Genomic DNA, 20487 nt, shown 5'->3' with positions numbered 1-20487 from the left:
GTCATTATGGGTACTTCTTACCAAATGTCATTAATATACCAGCAAAGTTTTACATAGTGAGGAGCCTATGGATGGCTAAAGTCTATTAAATATCTCACAGAGTACAAGAGAGTTACATTTAAAACATCTGAAGGACATAAGACAGTGACTGAAGTGTTCATAAAGGGGTCATGGACGGCAATGGAGGCTTGGCACTGTGAGAGACCAGAGAAGACCAACTGGTGAAGGTGCAGTCTTGGTTGCAGTAAAAGCATTGGGACTGAAGCAGTCATGAAGAGAAGCTGTGGCTTGTGGAAGGCGTGTTTAGAGTTTTAAAATGACCTAAAACGTTTCAGCTCAGTAGCGACTGACATTTACTTAGTTTTGAGATGTCAGTAATGTGGGGTGATCACTACAGGAGTGGAGCTTGCCTGAACCACTAGAATGGAGCCAAGATGCGTTTGCCATGGCTTGTAGAACTGGAGAACTATCACTGCCAAGCCCATTGAGCCTAGGAGATCATTGAAATCCAGCGGTCTGGTACTGACCTTTATGCAGCTGGGCATGGTATTTGTTTGGGCTCATTGTGACTCTGCCCTGATTCTTCTCTTTTAGAATAAGAAAGCATGTAAATTATTTTGACTTTTCAGAAGCCCATAATTGACAGATTTTGGAATTTTAAAGACACTTTGGATATTGCTTGAACTTTGAAAGAAACTTCAGATATTTTAAAGAGCCTGAATTTTTAGTGTTTAAATTTGTAAAGAGTGGCGAGTTTTAGAATTTGGAATTTTAAAAGATATTATGATACTATTATTCATAGTATTTCCTTCACAAGAAAGAAAAGGTTATGATTTAACAGCAACATGTTTCTGTGTCAAGTAGGCAATGGGTTAATTGTGCTGGCTTGTTTTATGCCAACTTAGCACCAGCTAGAGTTGTTTGAAGAAAAGAGAACCTGAACTGAGAAAATGCCCCTACCAGGTTGGCTTGTGGGCAAAGTTGTAGTGCATTTTCTTAATAAGTGATTGATGTGGGGGAGCCCAGCCCACTATGAGCAGTGCCACTACTGAGGAGGTAGTCCTAAAATATATAAGCAAGCAGTGGGGAGCAAGTCAATAAGCAGCATTCTCTCTGTCTTCTGCTTTAGTTCCTGCCTTGACTCCTGGATTATGAACTACAAGGTATAAAATGAAATAAACTGTTATTTGCCCAACTTCCTGACAGCCATGCATTCAGGTAAGCATTCTGAAAAGATGGAATATTAAACATCCAGGTATCCCATTACCAAGCACTGTTCCTGGACCAGCCCTGTATCCATCTGCAAAACATCAGCCCTCAACCCTGCTAGCATGTTACTAGATGATGACCTGAGCAGACACTCTCCATGACTGTATTGAGGGAATGGAGCACTCTGTCAGGCCCAACAAAACTGAAGCCCCTTTGCAGGAAGCAAATGAAGTACTGTATGCTGATGGGAGCAGTTTTGCTCAGGACGGAATCAGGTGCAGTGGGGCAGCAATGGTAAGCCAGATCGGGCTGTTTGGGTGCAGTTACTTAACCTAGAAAGTTCAGCTCAATGAGATGAGCTCCTAATACTAACTCAAGGGATCTGTAGGGAAAAGACAAGGCCAGCCCTACTTATGATTATAGCCTTTACATGGAGCCCTGTGCTGAGAAAGAGCTCCTCACTTCAGTAGCAAGGAGATCAAAACAAAGAGGAGATCACCGTACTCTCTGAAGCCTCTTGATTACCTGTGATTGTTTGTATATGCTTAGCTCAGGGAGTGGGAGGATTAGAAACTGCGACCCTGTTGGAGTAGATGAGTCACTGTGGGTGTGGGTTTTAAAACCCTTAACCTAATTGCCTGGAAGTCAGTATTTTGTTAGCAGCCTTCATATGAAGATGGAGAACTCTCAGCACCTCCTGCACCATGCCTGCCTGGATACTGCCATGTTTCTGCCTTGATGATAACGGACTGAACCTCTGAACTGTAAATGTTGTCCTTATAAGAGTTGCCTTGGTCATGGTGTCTGTTCACTGCAGTAAAACCCTTAACAAAAACACCACCCAAAATAGCGTCCACTGTCCGTTGCAAAGGACACAAAGAGGGAGATTCCTCAGAAGCATGAGGTAACAGGGCAGCACACAGCAACCAGAAAGACTGTCCTGGAACCAGAAGAGGCCCTCTCTGTTTTTGTGACATTGCCTGTACCTAACCTGCCTCATTGCCCAGATTACACTGGAGGAGACTGATTGGGCCAAAAGAGAGGGTGCCAAATAAGATGGAAAGGGTGGTAGACGTTGCCAGATAAAAGGTCCCTATTTCCCATTCCAGTTAGAAGGCAATTGGTAACAGTTACACCAAGACATGCAAAAACTGTTCCGCTCCTCAGTCCCCGAAACTGTATACCTCTAGTCAGAGAGTCTCATCAAGGATCTTACTTTCAGGTGCATCACCTGTGCACAGGTAAGCCACAAAGGAGAAAGAAAAGTCCCAGGTGGATACTGTACCTGGGGGAACACCCTCAGAGAATGCTGGAAACTGTAATTTAGTGATATACATAGGCACAAATGCCTATGTACACATAAAGAGGAGGGGGAGGGGGAGAGAAAGATGTGCCTATGGATACACAGAGGAGGGGGGCGAGATGGAGGAAAGGAGAGGGGGGGGAGACAGGGCTTTGTATATACATACAGAGGAGGGAGCAGAGGAAAGGAGAGTTTTTAAGTAACCATTGTAAATGCCGGGCAATGTTTATGTGTTTTCAAGATGTTTATAATTAAATATCCATTCATGTATCCATTTGGTGTGTGTGTGCTTGCACATGCATGTGCATGAATGTGTATATGCACAAGTGCATGCATGCTGTGGAAGTCAGAGGACAACTACATGGAGCTGGATCTCTCTTCATATGTACTGATGATGCGAACTGAACTAGCAATGTCAGGATTGCTGAACAAGCACCCCAATGCACTGAGCCCTCCCAGTGTTGCTCCTGAGGGCACAGTCCTTTCTCTATCCATAGCTTCCACTCTGTAAAACTGCATGCCAATCTTGTCCCCAGCATCTATAATTTAGAACTCGACAGATACAAGTATAAGAAGATGGACATCCCACAAATTACATAAATCTCTTTTCTGAGCTCAAAGACTCATCTTCAGAGCAAAAAGTTAAAATTAACTATGCACTTCACAGTGGCCCCAATTTCACTGAAATGAAAGTGAGCTCTTAGGAGTCTAGGCAGAAAGTAGTCATGAGTCTCAGTCCTATCTACCTAAGCTTGGGCCTGGAGTGACAAGCATGCATTTAGATTTCTAGTTCTCAATCTTGATATCAGATAATCGGATTGTTGGAAGGAGTTTATTTAACTTGATTCAAATATCTAACAAGCTCACTAAAACCTCTGTGATGATTAATATTCTTAGCTTGATGGGGTTTAGAATCACTGTAGAGTTAAACCTCTGGTCATGTCTGTAAGAATGAGTTAACTGAGATGTTGCCTAAATGTGGGCATTACTGTGCCATGGACTGGAATCTTGCACTTAAAAATGGAGAAAGCCAGCTGAGCACTAGCATTCATCACTCTCTGCTTATGAATGGGAAATGAAATTTGACCAGATCCCTCATGCTGTGCCGTGATCTTTCAAACTGTGAGTCTAAGTAAATTCTCTTTTTCCTCCTCCTTCTTCTTTTTCCTTCAACCCCCAGCCCTCTGCTGTCAGTTATTTTGTTACAGCAGTGAGAAAAGCAACTAATACTCAAATTGGTACCAAGAGGAGGGTGGCTGCTTTGATAAACCTTATTATGTCATTCTTAGATCTTTGGAACTAGCTTGCAGGATTAATCTGGAAGAGTTTGGAATGGTGGGCCAGAGAAAGCCCTATAATGTGATAAGTGGAGTTCAACAGGCCATTTGGCATAGAGTTTGGAAAACCAGAATGCCTAGAGAAATGTATTCAGTGGAGGCCCCATTTAGGAAATTTCAGAGAGTAACAATGACTTTATCAGGCTATGGAGCTGGCTACAGCACATACAATTTATATTCCTGAAATGAATCTGTCTGTAACATTCATGTCTCCTGGTGATTTTGGCAAGGTTGAATTTAAAAGTTATGAATTAATATGTTTGGTGAATGAAATTTCAGGACAGCACAGCATTCTGGATGCCATGGTTACTGCTCAATGCTCTCATTCATGTGTAGGGTGAGAAAGAGAGCAACAAGGGAAGCAAAAATATGAAAAATGTGTAATTTAGTAGATAAAGTAATAAGTTCAAAGCTGTAGACAGTAAAGATTTGAAATCAACAAGTTGTTAATGAGATTAGTGCCAGTCAGGGGAATCTTTGGTCTCTGAAATGAGGGACCAAAGGAGATATTCTGAAACAAGGTCTACCAATGCAAGGCTCCATGTTGTGAAAATAAAAGGCAATTTGAGAGAGCTAATACTAAAATGCCACTAAAGGGGTTTCTTGCTCAATATAGCCAGGTAGGAAAATGTTCCCCAGTGAATATGGGTTGTAGCATTGTCCTTAGGGCATTTATTTTCAAAAAAATGAAAGATTGAGAGAGTCATGGAATCTTGTGCCATTGAAAGGCCCAACTTAAAATGCAACGGAGACTCTCAGATGGTGGATATTCCAGATACATAGGACACAGAGCAAGTTGCATACATGGAGAGGAGACAGCCCAAGAGAGAACCTCTAAGTGCTGTAGGCAGCATAATTGAAGGGGAATTTAAACATCCTGAGCCTATATGATCCATTACCATTCTCAGATCCCACATGAAGCTACATGGTTTGTTTTCTCTGTTGAGTTTCAGAGATTTGATTTGATCTTTCCTTGACATATTACTATGCCTCCCTTTTTGGATGGATGTATTTACTTTGACATTATATATTAGAAATATTTAACTTGTTTTTTACTGTACATAGAAGGACTTCTATTTTAAGTCACATAGAGTATCAGAAAGGACCCTAGATTTTTGACGTTGTTCAGACTGTTAAATACTGTGAGCATGCTCAGAGATATATTGAATACACTATGTACAATGAAATGAAAATAGAATGTTTGAGGCCAGGAGTGGCTTAGACCTGATATGTTCAGGTGCCAGGTTGATAAATGTAGATTTCTGATGGTTCATATTTTTTTTGTCAACCTGAAAAGATTTATAGTCACCATGAAAACAAATATGGGTGACAAAGACCTACACTAAATGGGGTGACACAGTCACATTAGCTGGTACCTGGACTGAATAAGAAGGAAATGCCCATATGAGGACCAGCATCCATCACTCTTGTGGATGCTCCACTGTCACACATGAATGCTACAGGTTTCTCTTCAAAATTATTCATGGCACACACACATTCTCACAAATACAAACATTCTCTATAGATTCCATATGAACTATATAAAGGGTAACGATTTAAAGGAAAAGCATGCAATCACCAAACCTAGGGAACTAGGTAGGCTCACTTCAGACCTGTACTCCTTCTTCATCTCCTGAAGTCCATTCCCCAGCATGATTCCGAGATCTGGAGAACGCCGGCTATAGCCCACTCCATCTGTGTGGTTATCTCCAGTGGATCACACAAATCTTCCCCCCAAATTTTCTTCTTCCCACCCATTGCCTTATCCTAGTCCCCAAATCCAGCAGGCAGTTCCTGGGAACCCTCAGGCCACCCTACTGGCCAGGGAAGCAAGTAGCCTAACTGAAAATCTTCCCCTTCCCCTCTGCTCCTCCTTATCTAATTCATGAGTGAAATCTCCATCTCTGTATCAGAACACAGTCTGCTGCCTCCACCTCTTCTTTGACCCTCATCTCCACCAGATAAAGTAGATTTCCCTGATCTTCCTCATCACTCTTCCTGTTATCCCAGTCCCCACCTTCAATAGGCATTCCTTAGGAATTAACAGCCAAGCCCAGCAGAACTGCAAGTAGGCCAGAAAAGCAGGTCACTTCAGATCTTGATTCTTCCTCCTCTCTTTCATATCCAACCCCCAAAGCTTCATCTCTATCCCTTAGCAGACAGCCTGTTATCTGTTAGTGAGCCTTTGCTCACTCCCTGCCCACATCTCCAGTGGACCAAGCAGATACTGGGTGAACATACTGCTCTCCTCCCTGTGGACACACACAGGCTCCCTTCTTGTAAATCTCAATTCCAAAGTACCAACTCCTACTACCTAAAAACACATTTTAACAGGAACTACCCTTGGCCACATCTAGCAGGATCCCAGAACTACCTTCCAGGCAACACATAGCCACCACATATTCCTAAGGGATAAACCAAGAAACAAAACACCACATCCTCCTAAGATATAAGCCAAGAAATAAAAACATCAACCCAACAAAGAAAGGCCAGCTATCAACACCTAGAATTGCATTTATCCTAAATCCAGATAGCTAGATGCCAGCATAAAAACATAATCAATAGCAGCCATGGCAACATAGTTCTTCTAGAGTCTGGCAACTTTCCAAAGTAGGTCCTGAGGATTGAAACACAGCTGAAGCACAAGACTTTAAAATAGCCGTTATGAGTATGATGGATTCACTTCCTTAAAGAAGAAGTGAATAAACCCCTTAAAGAAACCTATGAAAATGGAGATAAGCAGTTAGAAAGAAATGAATAAAACAGTTCAAGACGTGAAAGTGAAAATAGAATAAATAAGGAAAACCCAAGATGAAGGAAATCTGGAAATGAAAATTTTAGGAACACAAATTTTAGGAAACACAGAGGTAGAATACAAGAGAAGGAAGAAAGACTCTTAGATATTGAAGAAACGAAAGTAGAAATGGATACCTCAGTGAAAATACATTTAATTTAAAAATATTCTGGCATAAACCAGCCAGAAAGTATGGGACATTTTAAAAAGTCCAAGTCTAAGAATAGCAGGAATAGAAGAGAGAGAAGAAACCCCAGATCAAAGGCACAAAACTATTTTAAAATATCATAAAAGAAAATTGTTAAAAAAGAAGATGCCTATAAACATCAGGAAGTATAGAGAATACCAAATAGACTAGACTAGAGAAGAACTTCTTCTTGGTACACAATAATCAAAACATAAAACATACAAACCAAAGAAAGAATACTGAAAGCAGAAAGGGAAAAGAACAAGAAACATATAAAGTTAGATCTATTAAAATAACATCTGACTTCTTAATGGAGACTCTAAAAGTCAACAGGGCTTGGACAGAAAGACTGCAGAATTAAACAGACCACAGTTGGCCAGCCTACTATTATACTCAGAAGAACTTTCACTCACAGTCGATGGAGAAAAGAAGACATTCTATAGTAAAACCAAATTGATACATACATATAAAAGAAAAATCCCATTGTAAAGAAGTTAACTAACTAAAGTCAATGTAAGGAATAAATAGAACAAAATAAGCAAACACACACACACACACACACACACACAGACACACACACACACACACACACACACACACACACCACTACCACTATCACCACCACCACAACAACAAAACAACAATAAAAACAACAAAAAATGAATCAACAAACACTGCTCTTTGATACATCTCAACATCAATTGTCTCAGCTCCCTAATAAAAGACAATAAGACAATGGTTACAAAACAGGATTCATCCTTCTGCTGCAGCCAAGTAACATGCTGCAAAATCAAGGATAGATATCACCTCAGGGTAAATACGTGGAAAAAGAAATCCCAAACAAATAGACCTAAGAAGCAAGCTTATGCAGTAATGTTAGTATCTGACAACATAGACTTCAAGCCAAAAATAGTCAGAAGTAACAGAGAATACTACATACTCATGAAAGAAAAAAAAAATCCACCAAGAGCACACTGCAATTCTTGACTCCTATGCACCAAATACAAGGGCAACCAAGTTTATAAAAGAAGCACTACTACAGGTAAAGTAATATATTGACCCTCATCACTGATAGTAGGAGATTTCAATACCGGATGCTCAACAATAAACAGTTTGCAGACAAAAACTAAACAGAGAAATATTGGACCTAACAGATATTATAAACCAAATGCACCTAATATATTTGCAGATCATTTCACCAATACACAAAAGAATACACCTTTTTCTCTGAACCTCATGAAGCTTTCTCCAAAATTGACCATATATGTGAACACAAAGTAATTCTCAGCAAATGCAAAAAAGTTGAAATAATTCCTTTTATCCCATCTTACCACCACAGACTGAAGATATATATCATCAACAATAAAAACAACAGAAAATTATGGAAACTGAAGAACTCTCTAATGAATGAAAAAATGGGCCAAGAGATAAATTAAGAAAGAAATCAATAACTTTCTAGTATTGAAGAAAAATGAAAACATAGCATACCCCAAATTATGGGACGCAATGAAAATGGTTCTAAGAGACAAGATCATACAACTAACTGCTTACATGAAAAAATGGAGAGATATCATGCTAGTAATATAATAGCACAACTTAAAACTTTAAAACCAAAAGAATACATCATACCCAAAAGGATTAATGAAAGTCAAATATAGAATTAATAAAATAGAAATGAACAAAAATGCTGACTCATTGAAATGAACAGTTGATTCTTGAGAAAAATCAATACAATTGACAAACTCCTAGCCAAATTAAGTAAAATGTGGAGACTGAGTATCCAAAATAACAAAATTAAATATGAAAAAGAGAGCATAAACAACTAACACTGAAGAAATTCAGAGAATCATAAGACCATAACTTAAAAACCTATATTTCACCAAATTATAAAATCTAAAAGGAATGGACAGTTTTCTCAAGACAGCACCTACAGAAGTGAAATTAACAACGGGTAAACAATGGAAGCAGACCCACTATCATCAGTGAACTAGACTGGTAAGTAAAATTCTCCCAAGACAAAGTCCAGTCAGTGTCAGATGAATTCAACAGAGAATTCTACCAAATTTCCAAAGAAGAGTTAATGCCAATACTTCTCAAATTATTCCACAAAATAGAAAAAAGAGAAACATTTCATTTAATGAGGTCACAATTATCCTGATAACTAAACTATGTAAAACACAATACAGAAAGACAATTATAAAGCAACTTCCATTATGAGCAAAAATACAAAAAAAATCTCAATATAATACTTGCAAACCAATAGATCCATATTTATTGCTGTGTACAAAACTCAAGTCCCAGTGGGTCAAAGACCTTGACATAATTCCATATACACTAAATCTAATAGAAGAGAAAATAGAGAATAAACTTGAACTCATTGGTACAGGAGACAATTTCTTGAACAGAACACCAAAGGCTCAGGATCTAAGAGCAACAATTGATAAATGGGACATTATGAAACTCAAAAGCTTCTGTAAGGCAAAGGACACTGTCACTATAACAAAACAGCAGCTTTTGAGAAAGGATCTTCATCAACCCTTCATCTGACATAGGGCTAATATTTAAAACATACAAAGAACTCAAGAAGTTAGACAGCAACAAAACAAATAACAAGATTTAAAAAAAAGTGTACAGAGCTAAACAGACAATTCTTAACAGAAGAATCTCAAATGGCTGAGAAACACTTAAAGAAATGTCAAAAGTCCTTAGTCATCAGGGAAATGCAAACCAAACCAACTCTAAGATCTCATCTTACATCTTTCAGAATGGCTAAGATCAAACACTCAAGTGACAGGACAGCACATGCTGTTGAAGATACAGATGAAGGGGAACACTCCTCCATAGTTGGTAGGAGTGCAAACCTCTCTGGAAATTAATTTGGTAGTTTCTCAGAAAACTGTGAATAGTTATACCTCATGACCCACCTATACCACTGGTAGGCATTTACCCAAAAGATACTCCACCATCCCACAGAGACTCTTGCTCAACTATGTTCATAGCAACTTTCTTTGTAATAGCCAGAAACTGGAAACAACCTAGATGTCCCTCAAACTGAACAATGGATATAGAAAACATGATATATCTACACAATAGAATACTATTCCGCTATTAAAATCAAAGGCATTATGGATTTTGCAGACAGATTGATGGAACATGAGAATCATCATCCTAAGTGAGGTAACCCAGACCCAAAAGGACATCCATGGTATGTATTCACTTATGTACAAATGGATATTAGCCATACATACAGGATACCCATGTTACATTTCACAGACCAAATAAAGGTAAGCAAGGAAGGCCCAAGTGAAGATGTTTGAATCTTATCAAGAAGGGGAAATTAAACAGTCATAGGAGGCAGATAGAGGGAGAGATTGGGTGGAAGAGGGAATGGGGAAGAGAGTAGGGGTGAGGGGTGCAGGATCATGTGTGGGGAGGATTATGAGGGATGGAGAGATGGCCTTGAGAATGAATGGAAGTCTGTAACTGATGGGAGTGAGGAGGTGAGGGGCCTCTGGAGGACATGACAGAGACCTGGGATAGGAGAGGCACCCAAGAATCCATGGGGATGACCTTACTTGTGACTCACAGCATTGGAAATATGGAACCTGAAGAGGCCACCCTGGTAGTCAAGCAAGTATTTCAGTGAAGCCATAAGGACACCAACCCACCCATAAAACTTTCTACTCAAAATCTATTCTGTCTATAAGAAATGCAAGGATGGAGGATAGAGGAGAGACTGAGGGAATGACCAACAAATAACTTGAGACCTATCCCATGGCCAAACACCAATCCCTGACACTATTAATGATACTCTGCTATGCTTGCAGACAGAACTCTAGCATGGCTATCCTCTGAGAGGTTTCACCCACCGGCTGATTTGGAGGGATGCAGAGACCCATAGACCAACAGTGGATGGAGTTTGGGGACTCTTACTGAAGAATTATGGGGAGGATCAAGGGCCCTGAAGCAGATAGGAACACCACAGGAAGGTGAACAGAGTCAATTAACCTGGACCTCTGAACCATTAAACAAAGACTATCAGGTTCACCAAATCTAAATCAATAAGCACTATCATAAACCATATAAATGAAAACAACATCATCATATCATTAGATGTAGCAAGGACCTCTGACTAAATTTAACACGTTTTCACAATGAAAGTATTAGAGAGATTTGAGATTTGAGTCAAAGTATCCTTATTTTGAGATGATATGATAGTCTACAAAAATGCCCCTAAAAATGTATACTGAAGAGTTTCTACAGCTGATAAACACTTTACTTTTAGCAAAATATGTAGAATTAACTCAGAAAAACGGTAGCCCTCTTATATATAAAACAACAAACATACTGAAATCAATCAACAACTTTTACAGTAGTATCAAATAATATAGATATCTTGGGCTAACTATATCCAAACAAGTGAAAGAATTGTATGATAGAAACTTCAAGATATTGAGGAAAGACAGTGAGGAAGGTGTGAAAGACAGAAAGATCTCCACACTCACAGATCACCACGATTAAGATCATAAAAGACCACCCTAGCAAAAATGAACTGCAGATTCAATCACCATCAAAACATCAACACAATACTTCATGGATCTGGAAACGGCAATTTTCAGGTTCATATGGAAACATGCAAAGCAAAGAGCTAAAGCAAGTATCACCATTAGGGTTTCATGCTGTATGGAGGTATAGTTATAAAAACAGCAATGGTATCGGTTCAAAAAGAAACACTTCAATCAATGGAATTAACTTGAAGATGCAGGCACAAAGCCACATACTTATGGATACTTGATTTTGATTAAGAAGCCAGAAATACACAGTGAGAAAAAAGAAAGACCCTTCAACATATTTTGCTATACAAATTGAATTCCTGATAGAAAAATCCAAATAGATCTTTACTCATCGCACTAAACAAAACTCAACTCCAAATGGATCAAAGATCTCAACATAAAATTGGATATACTGAAACTGATAGAAGAGAAGGTCGTGAATAGCCTTGAACTCATTGGCACAAGAAAAGACTTTCTGAACAGAACATGATTACCACAGGTATTCAGATCAAATATTAATACACTGGATCTCATAAAACTGGGAAAAAAACTCTGAAAATTCTGAGTGAGGTAACTGAGACCTAGAAAGACAAACATAGTATGTATTTGCCTATATGTGGACATTAGGCAATTAGTCAATGATAACCAAGCTAGAATCTATAGACCCATAGAGAGTAAATATAAAGTGTACACCTGGGGGAAGAGTGACAGACAGATCTCGGTAGGAAAGAAAATAGAATAGGTAGTTGTAGATGGATGGGTGAGACTGGAATGGCAGCATCAAGTCGAGAGTTGGAGTGAAGAGGAGAAAAAGGAAGGGACTATAAGGAGTGACACCTAAAACTAAGGGCCATTTCAAGGGTAGTATAAAAACACAACATGGTAGAAGCTTCTTATAATACATAGATATATGAAGGAGTTCTAAATGAGATTGAGAAATGATTGGTGAGACAAATCCCCAATTGGACAAATATTGTCACCAAGTGATGCTTCCAGCACCAGTATGAGGACTATAGTTTATTGTCAACTTAACTAATCTGAATGAACTGCAATCTGGAAGTGGGGGCACATCTGTGATTTAGACTTTGAGGTAGAAGGACAGCACGCCTTCGACTTGAGGCTGAAAGCACACGCCTTTCTTTAATCCAGGTCTGCTTTTCTTTGGTTGTTTTGTTTATTTACATTTGAAAGCTTGTGAACTCACAGAGACTGAAGGAGCACGCACATATCTGTACTAGGAGTTCCAACACGGAAAGGAGAAATGTGGGTGTACCTGCCCCAGCTCTAACCCAGAAGCTGTCTTCAGTTGATAACCACTTGCAAATACAAATTTAGTTTTCTCCAAGGGAGTCTTGCAGGGTAGGTTAACTACTCTCAAGGGTAGGCTGCACGCCCACACTAGATGGACAATTCGAAGACAAACTTAGTGGTGCTATCGGAGGTTCCTTGTCTCGTGATGCAGCGCCAGTACTTCTTAAAAGTTTGTCACATATCTGTTTACTCTCCAGGCTTTTGCCTATTTATTATGGCATCCAGTTTAGTGTTTTTACAGGATTCCTGAGAGGGCCATCAACTGGGTCTCTGTATAGATATTTGTTACATGTGCCTTTACTCAGGCTCCTTGCTTCCTGTTTTCTCCTACACAAATGTACACAATTTTATCATATCATACCAATCATATCATATCATACCATATCATATTATATTCCATTAGAAGCCTCTTGGTTTTCTAATGAGAGATGGAAAGAGTATGGATCCAGATGGGAGGGGAGATAGGGAGAAAGTGAGATGAGTAGAGGAAGGGGCAGGATATATTATTTGAGAAAAAGATTATTTTCACTAAAAGCAAAAAAAAAAAAAAAAAAAAAAAACCACAGCTAAGAGGTTTATCTCTCATTGTTATTTCTTTAGTAATTATAGCGCATATAATTGCTTATTCCCTAGATACTGGCCACTTATTTGGTGAATACATAATCACTAATTACAAATATAACAATCTATTATTTCATTACTATTGTTAGTATTATGTTAATGTGGGGAACATATTTTTCTTCAAGAGAAGCAGGCTATATTATGAAGCGCATCTACAGGTGAAAAGTGCATGCATTAATATTCAATACGAAAGTCTTTATAGCATGCCTTCCTGGTCACAGGGATCAGCCCTATATTGATATTCAAAACCAAGGCTTATTTTCAGTTCTAACTGATTTTTACTATTTATTTGCTTTAATTAGCATTTTAATATTATAACGTTAGTGGATGAGTATGCAAGGAATCATAAAAAATTATTATTATAAAATTATTACTGTCCTATCCTGTAGGAGAACACCGATCGGCAGTTTTATTATAAAGGCCAACTCGGTACTTAAACTGACCCTTTGAATTATGCAACTAGATTATTGGGCTTCCGTTCTGCCCTCCTCACATTCTTTGGGGTATGGTGATGTATGGAACTTAATTTCAATGTAAATATAAGTTTAACAACTGCCATATATGTTAGTCAGCTCTTCACCACTCAGACAAAATGCCTGAAGTAGTCATCTCAAAATGAGAGGAGGCACAGCTTGGCTCAGTGTTTCATGTTCCGTGCATGACTATTTTGTTGTGCACGGTCAGACAAAATCTGTCCACCCCATTCCAGGAAGGACATGAAAGAGGGAAAGGGACTGGGGTTGTAACATTCCTTTCAAGGATGCACCTCTAATGACCACTTCCACCAGGCTCCGGGTCTTAGACTTTTTTTATCATTACCAAATTACACTATAAGTTAGGTACGGATGCTTTAATACGGGGGTGGGGGAGGGGTTTGCACTCAAGATCCAAGTTACAGTACCCAAATTTTTAATAATCGTTTTTTTTTCCCTGTTTGGGTTCCAACCATTGAACTTTTTTAATTCCACTTTTTTATTTACATTTTAAATGTTATCCCATTTCCTGGTTTCCCCTCCAGAAACCCACTATGGCATCCCTCATGTTTCTTCAAGGTTGCTCCCTCGCACATCCACCTACTCCCTCCCACCTCCCCGCTCTGACATTCCCCTACACTGGGACATTTAACCTTGACAGGACCAAGGGCCTGACAAGGTCATCCTCAGCTACATATGTGGACTTTAATCCGAAGTGTGTCACAGTGACTCAGCAATGACTTGGCTGCATGAAGGCCCCAGAGTTGGTAGAAATGGTTACAGCATAGAGGGATGCTAGGGCAGCGGGCAGGAGTAGGCAAGCGGGAGGGGGAACACCATCGTGGAGGCAGGGGAAGGGGGTGAGATGGGGAGATCTTGGAGAGGAAACCAGGAAGGGAGAGAACATTTGAAATGTAAACAAACAAAATAACCAATAAAATTTTTTAAAAAAATATTGTAAGATATTTTTCTTTGAGATTTCCATTATCCATTAATAAGTGAAGGATGACGTCATTGAGCTATGGTTATGAGCTATGTAATTTTCCCCTAGAATCACATATTTTATTTTATTAAGATCGTTTTTTGTGTCTGTTTTCTGAAACAAGATCTCTATATGTAGCCCTGGCTGTCCTGGAACTTAACTATGTATATCCAGTTGTGCCTCCTCCTCACAGAGATCCACCTGCCTCTGCCTTCTGTGTACTGATATTAAAGGTGTGTGCCACCAACCCTGGCTCAGAACTATATATTTAATTGGGTGCCTTTTTCCTAACCACAGAAAGTGCCAGTGAACACTTAGGAGCACGGATGCTCCTAAATTCAAATACAACCTCTCCCTGTCTGCCCCTCCCCCTGTGTGTGTGTGTGAGTGTGTGAGTGTGTGTGTGTGTGTGTGTGTGTGTGTGTGTGTGTGTGTGTGTGTATCTTTTGGTCTGTCTGCTGTCTCTCTCTGTCTCTCTGTCAGTCTCTGTCTGTTTCTGTCCCTCTGTCTGTCTGTCTCTCATACACAATGCATACTCTTGCATACCCCTCTCTCTCTATCTTACTGTTTCTGTCCCTCTGTCTGTCTCTCTTTGTGTCCCTCTATTTGTGTTTATCTCTGTCTTTTTTTTCTCTCACACACTCACAGTCACACATACACACACACATGCACTCACACTCATACATGCACACACACTTTAACATGAAAGGTAAAATATGAACAAACAGAACATCAGATGTTTCAATTCCCTAAAATTCTTCCCCAAAAGATAAATCTCTAAGCATTTATAATGTCAGATTTGAGCTTGAAGACACACAAACACACACACTATCCCTTCAATAGAAAAATACTGCAGAAGCAGTGAGCTAGCTCCTGCTTTTAAGTAGCAGGAAAATTGGAGTTAGAAGCCATCAACAAGGAAAGTCTGGGGAGAGAAAGGTACAGATGTGAGCAGGGAGTGGTGGATCCTAGCAGCTGCTTACATTTAGACTCCAAAGCTGGTGAGATTCAGCTATATTCTTTTGAATTACATTTGTTCAGATGAAATATGGACTAGAATTGAAAGTAATGTCATGGAGATGGAAGACTGGAATATACAAAATCTGCAGTTTGGTAAGAATCCTAAGACTCTTCAGTGAAGCTGGCTTGAGGAGGGAAATGTAAGTAGTATCTAAATATGTGCAGGCTGGCAGAGCCCAGAAACCTAGGATATAACCATATAAGTATGCTCCCCCAAATCCATGAAATGATTCCTAATTATATTCTGCCATACCCATAGGTTGGTGTCTAGCCCAATTGTCTTCAGAGAGACTTTACCCAGCAACTGATGGAAACAGATGCAGACCTAAAGCCAAATATTAGTATGCAGAGATCCACAGCCAAACATTGGGTAGAGCTCGGGGAATACTGCAGAAGTGTCAGAGGAAGGATTGAAGGACCCAGAGATGTCAAGGACATCACAAGAAAATACACAAAATCAATCAACCCCAGCTAATAGGGGCTCACAGAGACTGAACCACCAACCAGGGAGCCAGGGTGTGATGACCTAGGCCCTCTGCACATGTGTAACAGTTGTGAGGCTTAGTTTTCTGGTGAGACTCATAACGGTGGGAGGGGGTGATATCTCTGACTCTTCTGTCTGCTTTTGGGACCCTTCTCCACACACCGGGTTGCCCTGCTAACAATAATAGCAGAGGTGGTGCCCAGTCTTACTGCAACTTGATATATTATGGCTGACTGAGAGACATACCCTTTTCTGAAGACAAAAAGAAGAGGAGCAGGCAGGATTGTTGTTGTTGTTGTTGTTGTGTATGTGTATGTGTGTAGGGGATGGTAACAGAAAAGGGGTGCTAAAGTAAATAGATAGATAGATAGATAGATAGATAGATAGATAAAATAATAAATGAAATATGTTCAACCTGCACAGAAATTCACATTACATACAAAGGGAAAGAGAAATAGACAAACATGCAGTTCTACTCGACGGCTTCAGCCTTCCCCTCTTGCTTGATGGGACAAGTGGGCAAAAGATATAGAACAAGAATTGTGACGTGAACAACAGGCTCCATGACTGAACCAAGGTGACAGTTATAGAATATTTCCCCTAACAGCATCTGAGAAAACATTCCTCTCAAGTGTACTCAGAGCAGAACCACAACAAAATAAGCTCTGTAGAACAAATGAAACTTGACAAATTTAGAAGAAGAAGAAGAAGAAGAAGAAGAAGAAGAAGAGGAGGAGGAGGAGGAGGAGGAGGAGGAGGAGGAGGAGGAGGAGGAGGAGGAGGAGGAGGAGGAAGCAATATGTGCTTTCCAATCATAACAGAATTAAACTCTAAACCAACAATTAAAATACAGATAATTCTCAACAAGTCTTGTAAATAACCAGTGGACCAAGAAGAACATTTCAGGAAAAGTTTAAATGTATTTTGAGTTAAATGAAACTGAAAAATGTAACATAAAATTTGTGTGCTGGAGTAAAAGTAGAAAATATAGATGTGTGGGAAGCATGGAAGTCTACTTTCAAATAGAAGAGAGGTCTGCAATTTTGAACCTGCATTTTCAACTAAGAATCAGACAAAAATATCAATTTAAATGGTAAGTATGCAGAAGAAAGATAGGAATAAATATTAGAGTAGAAATCAAGAGTAGATAATTTTGTAAACCCATGATATCACAAAAAATAATAAAAATAAAGTTTAAACAAGGAAAATGATAGAAAACACAGTTGCTAACATCGAAATGAAAAAGGAAATGTATATTGATTTTACAGACATTAAAAGGCTAATAATAGAATAGCATACACTGAGCAACTCTATCTTCAGAAACTGGACAACCTGGGTCCAATCAATCAATTCCTAGAAGACACAAACTTCCGAAAGTCATTGAACAAGAAACCATTCTGTGAATACCCTGGATGTATTAAGACTGAATTCTGTTAAGCATATTTTGAAAAAAGAAATCTCTTCTCTGATGGCTTCCCTCATGTATCTATGCCTAATAAGAGGCTTTTGCAATGTCATACACTATAAGGTGAATATCTTAACATGAATTTTACTTCTAAATGCCAGCAAAGAGCAACTGGAGTGAATGCAGAACAGGGTCCCATTCTGAACAGCCACTCAAACCACATTGCTCATGGAAATGGTTCACGACAAACAAATGGAGTTAAGTGCCATGATCTTGGATAAAGAGGTGATTATTAATGACATCTAATTTGTTCCCTAAATTCATTTAAAGATCCTATGTAATCCCAATTAAATCGCAACAATATTTACATGTTGGTTTTAAGTTTATATCAAAGATAAAGAAAAAGTAAACTATTTTTAATGAAAAACACAGGTGAAGCACTCAGATCACAAAATTTTACAAAGTCCTATACATCCACAATAATCAAGGCTGTGTGGTATTGGTAAAAATACAGGAATAAATATATCTGAAACAGAGTATAATACCCAAGAATAGTTTTTTTTAAAAAATACTACAAAGGTGGCTTTTGATAAAGGCAGAAATATAGATATGTTTATGACCATAGAATTCATCTTCTGTATCTACAGATTATATATTAACTCAATCATGATTGACATCTGGAAAATAGTTGTACAGACTCTTCTTTAAACTATTCCCTAAACAACAATCATAATAACAACCTATATAGCATTTACATACATTATTAAGCAAGTAAGTACACTGGAGAGTTTACAGGAGGACTTGTAAAGTGTACCATTTATATGACTTGAATATCTATGTGTGGAACCACCTCCCTGTGGCTACTGAGGGATGGTTAAAAACTTACATTTTCTAATTGTTAAAAGAGACTGGGAGTGAAAAGGCTATTATTTGCAAAAATCATTCTACAGCCAAAACTAGAACAATTTGAGCAATAACATAAATAACAAGATTACAGCAATGCATTACTTACGCAATGTGATGCATCCCAAGAAATGTATCCATGAGCCATTTTGTTCTTGCACTGATACAGAGCATACATCCACAAACATGAATAGTCTACTGTACTATTCAGGGAGGCTATGTTGTGTAGTCTACTGTTCTAGGTTACAGACTAACACAGCACATTACTGTGTTCAATCTGTAGGCAACTCTGAGACAATGATTTTTGTATACATAAACACATCCAAACACAGATGAGTACAATAAAATACCAAGTTATAGGAAATATTCATCTCTGTCATTATCTTTTAGGACTCAATTATAAGTGCAGTTTATCATAAATTGCTCCATGATATCAGTAAATTCTAAAAATGAGCAAATCAAAAAATGTAAGGGAAAAGATGCATTTTCTTTACATAAGAATTCTATTCTAATCAATAAATGGAAATAAGTAAGAGAAACAAGAATATGTTTTAAATAATTATGACAACAGTTACTGCAAAAATGTATTGATAGGCATTAAAAATTAGTGGTGAAACTTTGAATTAATCAAAAATACACAGTCTCATTAAATCACCTTCAAAATAGGACTCATTTATAATGGTTTGTATATGGTTGCCCAGGGAGTGGCACTATTAGGAGGTGTGGCCTTGTTAGAGTAAGTGTGCTATTATGGGTGTGGGCTTAAGACCCTCACCCTAGCTGTCTAGAAGTCAGTATTCTGCTATCAGCCTTCAGATAAAGACGTAGAACTCTCAGTTCCTCCTGCACCATGGCTGCCTGGATGCTGCCATGTTCCCATCTTGATGATACTAGACTGAACCTCTGAACCTGTAAGCCAGCCCCAATTAAATGTTGTTCTTTATAAGACTTGCCTTGGTCATGGTGTCTGTTCACAGCAGTGAAACCCCAACTAAGACAGAAGTTGGTACCGGGAATGTAGCATTGCTGTGATAGGCTTTTGTTGGGAAGAATATGGATTTGGGAACTTTGGGTTTGGAAAGCCATGGAATGTTTTAAATGGGCTTAATGAGCTATCCTAGTAGGAATATGGAAAACTTTGTTGCTGTGAGTGACTGCAACTGCACAGACCTGGCCCAAGAAGTTTCAGTGGAGAAGAACTTCAGCATGTGGCATAGAGACTTTTTTAGCTTTTTGGTGAAAAACCTGGCTGCTTTTGGCCTTATCTGAACAGTCTGCCTAAGGCTAAAATGGAAACTAAGATTAATTGCATTGATGAAGGAAGTCTGAAAAGAGCCCAGCAGAGACTTCATTCTCTGGTTAAATCTCATGAAGAGTGTCTTGAAGAAGTGTAGCAAGCTTAGAAAGGAAAAATATAAAGTAAATGGTTCAATGATTACAGAGGAACCAGGAAGTAGAATGGAGCTGAATCCTATGTTCTAGGAGAGAAAAGATTAAGAACTTGGGGGCAAGATCCTACCCAGCTAGTTTTAGATCCTCTAATCCTTGGAGATAAAGCCAAACAGATCTCTGAGTTCAAGGCCAACTTGGGACAGAGCAGGTTCTAGGTAAAGAAGAGCTTAAGTCCAGGTATGGTAGTATACACCTTTAATCCTAGCATTGCTGTTGAACAAGGCAGCAGGCGTGGATGGTAGGGGTGGGGTCAGTCATGTTCCAGCCCCAGCAAGCAGTTTCTGCCATTTGACTCTTGCTTTAGCATCAAGAATAAAAGGGAATACTGGGACAATTGACGCTGGTTAACTGGAGCTACGAAATTAGCTGTGATTAAGAAGAGACCAGCATCACTGAGGTGAAATCTTCTGGAAAGTGTTTTCTGAAAGTACAAAGAAGATGTTCCCAAGATAC

At 39.0% G+C, this 20487-nt stretch overlaps 1 protein-coding gene and 1 pseudogene across 2 annotated transcripts in view; both read right to left on the bottom strand.

Annotated features, from left to right (window-relative positions):
- Nucleotides 1-20487, bottom strand: part of Xkr4 (XK related 4) — a 400918-nt gene that overhangs the window by 293180 nt on the left and 87251 nt on the right. The gene's annotated exons all lie outside the window — the stretch shown is intronic.
- The window catches only part of LOC134486915 (uncharacterized), a 54955-nt pseudogene that overhangs the window by 11559 nt on the left and 22909 nt on the right, over nucleotides 1-20487 (bottom strand).

This window comes from Rattus norvegicus, chromosome 5 (assembly GCF_036323735.1).
Source record: "Rattus norvegicus strain BN/NHsdMcwi chromosome 5, GRCr8, whole genome shotgun sequence".
Classification (NCBI taxonomy): Eukaryota; Metazoa; Chordata; class Mammalia; order Rodentia; family Muridae; genus Rattus; species Rattus norvegicus.
Note: the sequence above shows the minus strand (reverse complement) of the source record. Positions and strands in the feature narration are given on the sequence as shown.